Source organism: Petaurus breviceps, unplaced genomic scaffold (genome assembly GCF_028583685.1).
Source record: "Petaurus breviceps papuanus isolate PSGF00001 unplaced genomic scaffold, PetGlider_PUasm1.0 207, whole genome shotgun sequence".
NCBI classification, from domain to species: domain Eukaryota; kingdom Metazoa; phylum Chordata; class Mammalia; order Diprotodontia; family Petauridae; genus Petaurus; species Petaurus breviceps.
In genome coordinates this window covers 20048293-20051223 of record NW_027185850.1, presented here as the reverse complement: position 1 = coordinate 20051223, position 2931 = coordinate 20048293, and positions in this window count along the sequence as shown.

The window sequence follows — 2931 nt, the reverse complement described above, 5'->3', positions numbered from 1 at the left end:
GATAGATAGATAGATAGATAGATAGATAGATAGATAGATAGATAGATGGATGGATGGATGGATGATGGATAGATGGATACATAGATAGACAGTAGACAGACATAGATTGGTAGATAGAAAGACATACAGATAGATGTAGAAATGTTTTATTAATACTTAACCTTTCCTTCCTGTGTGACCTTGGGCAGACCACCTCATCTCCAAATGTTTCAGAGTTGTTGGGATCTTTGTTGATGAAAGGCATTTCCACACCTGGATTTTTCCTAGACTTTCAGAAGCTCAGGTCTATTTTTGTATTCTCCTTAAGAAATATATGGCGCTGTACTAAGTGCTTGAGGTACAAAGACCGAAATAAAATTTCCCCTGCCTCCAAGGGGCACTCAGTTCACTGGGAAACCCCATTCTAGCCTATTTGGTTATAGAAAGAACAACCACTTTTGGAGAGAGGACACCTGGGTTCTAGTCCCTGCTACATTGGTAATTGAATTGATGGCTTTGGACCAGTCACATCCTGTGTCCTTGCCTGTTTCCTCCTGCCTAGGTTGTGGGGATGGCAAAGCAGAGGATCATGGATTTGGGGCTGAAAAGAGATGGGAGATCACCTTGTGCAGCCCTCAGAGCCTGTATTTCTTCATAAGTAAAATGAGAGAATTGGACAGTGTTGGGCAAAGCAGGTGACCCAAGTTTACATATACGGCCAGTGACAACCAGTTTCAAAATTTCCTTCCAGCTGGAACATTCTGTGATTCTCTAAAAAGGTCAGATGGTTCAGCCAGAGGCGCATTCGAGGTGCTCACACACTTAAACAGCTTTCCACAAACAGGGAAGGCTAGGCATTGGTGGTCACCTGCTCACCCCACCGCTGGATTCCAGCATTCTCACACCCAGCAGACAGCAGCAGCCATGGGAATGACTTCTCAAACAGTTTTTGTTTGGTCTAGGACACAGACTGTAATGAGTCCATTAATTCTTTTCCCTCCAGCTTCTCACCTTCCTGTAGTAGAAACCCCACTCTCCTAGGCACAAAGGAGCAGTGTTCAGGCCAAAGCTGACCCTCCTCAGGCAGCCCAGAGCAGCTGGCGTTTCTCACTGCCTGAGCTTGGCTCAACTGCCCACTCTCAGCTGGACTTCCACCAAGCAGGTCTGACCTCCAGGAGCCTGCTCTGGGTCTCACTCAGGACCCATCTGAGAAACATCCTTCTTTGGTTTGTCAACAGCAAGACCAGCTTGGGGGAAAGGAGGCCTGAAAACAGCAAAGAAAAGACAGAATTCTTCTGTCTGCCAGATTCCTGCTTAGAGGTGACATAAAGTTAGCCAAGGGCTCTACCTCCCCTCAAGACCACCCCCCTCTTTTACAACATTCCAGCTCCAGAAACCTTCTTTTCATTTTTGCTGTTATTTTCCCACCGGCCTCCATGGTCAGGAATGAACATGACTGTTTACATTAATTTTTTTTTTTAAGTAAAAACCCTCACTCATCTGAAATGCAAATAAAAGTTCAAAATAAGTCTTTTGAGGCACACGTTTGAGTCCAAGGTTAAAATAAGGTGACAGGTGGTGTAGTGGAAGGGACACCCAGCGGGGAATTAGGAGACAGGCTGGGCTCTCCTCCCAGCTCTGCTCCTTGGGAATTATAATGTTGTAATGTTCCCCTTTCTAGGCCTCAGTTTACTTATCAGTAAAAATAAGGGATTCCCTGAGCACTCATTCCACATTGGACCAGCCCTAATTGGAAGGAAGTTGCTTTTTTTTCCCCTGATGTTAAATAATAATAATAGCTAACATTTACACAGGGCTTTAAGGTTGGTAGAGTAGGGTAGATGCTGTTATCATCCCCATTCTACAGACGAGGAGACTGAGGCCGACAGAAGTTAAGTGACTTGCTCAGGGTCACACAGCTAGGAAATGTCTGAGGCAGGATTTGAACTCTGTTACATCCTCTCTTCCCAGTCCAGCATTCTATCTGCCGCACCACTGGCCCACCTCTGAATCTGCCTCCCCTTATCTTCTCTTGGCTCCGCCTTCTTCCTTTGGGGCCAAGCAGAAGAAAAGCTAATGTCTCTTCTACACAATCAGCCCTTTCCTGTGATAAACATAGAGTTTCTTCAACTTCTCCTGTGACAGTTTTAGTCTGTAAAATGGGTATGAAAATGGAACCCACCTCATAAAATAATGTGGGGATCAGATATGTGAAGCGCTTTACGGACTCTAGATGTCATAGAAATGCTGGACATTATCACCATCATATGGTATTGTTACTGTTTATGTTCAGTCTTTTTTCAGGCATGTCTGACCCTTCTGGGGCTTTCTTGGCACAGATACTAAATCAGTTTGCTGTTTCCTTCTCCAGCTGATTTTACAAATGAGGAAACTGAGGCAAACAGGGTAAAATGACTTGCCAGGGTCACACAGCTAGTAAGTGTCTGAGGCTGGTTTTGAACTCAGGAAGATAAGTCTCCTTCATTCCAAGCCCAGCTCTCTGTGCACTATGGCACCCCCAGCTATGCTTTTATATGTGCTACCACTTTTCTATGTTTTGCCTAAAATACCACAGCCAAGATTGAACTTCATACTGCAGTCATGTAGGCTTAGCAGTGCGGAAGGCAGCAGGACTACGGTCTCCTAAATTCTGTCCTCTAGGCATCTCTCAATGCAAGCTAATTTCCCACTGACCTTTGAGGGCTGCTATGTGGCATTATTGTGGTCCAGTAAAAGCCTCCAGATCTATTTCCCAAAAACCATTGCCCAGCCAAGCCTCCCACTTATCATGTGCATGTTATTATTATTATTTTCAATCTGAGCGCTGGGGTTTACATTTATCCCTATTTAGAGTAACCCTATTGGGTTCAGACCTTATTCATATGACATGGAATCCCAGAATTCTAGTGAACAAAGAGAAAAGAGTGATGAGAATGGACTGAGGGAAGGTTC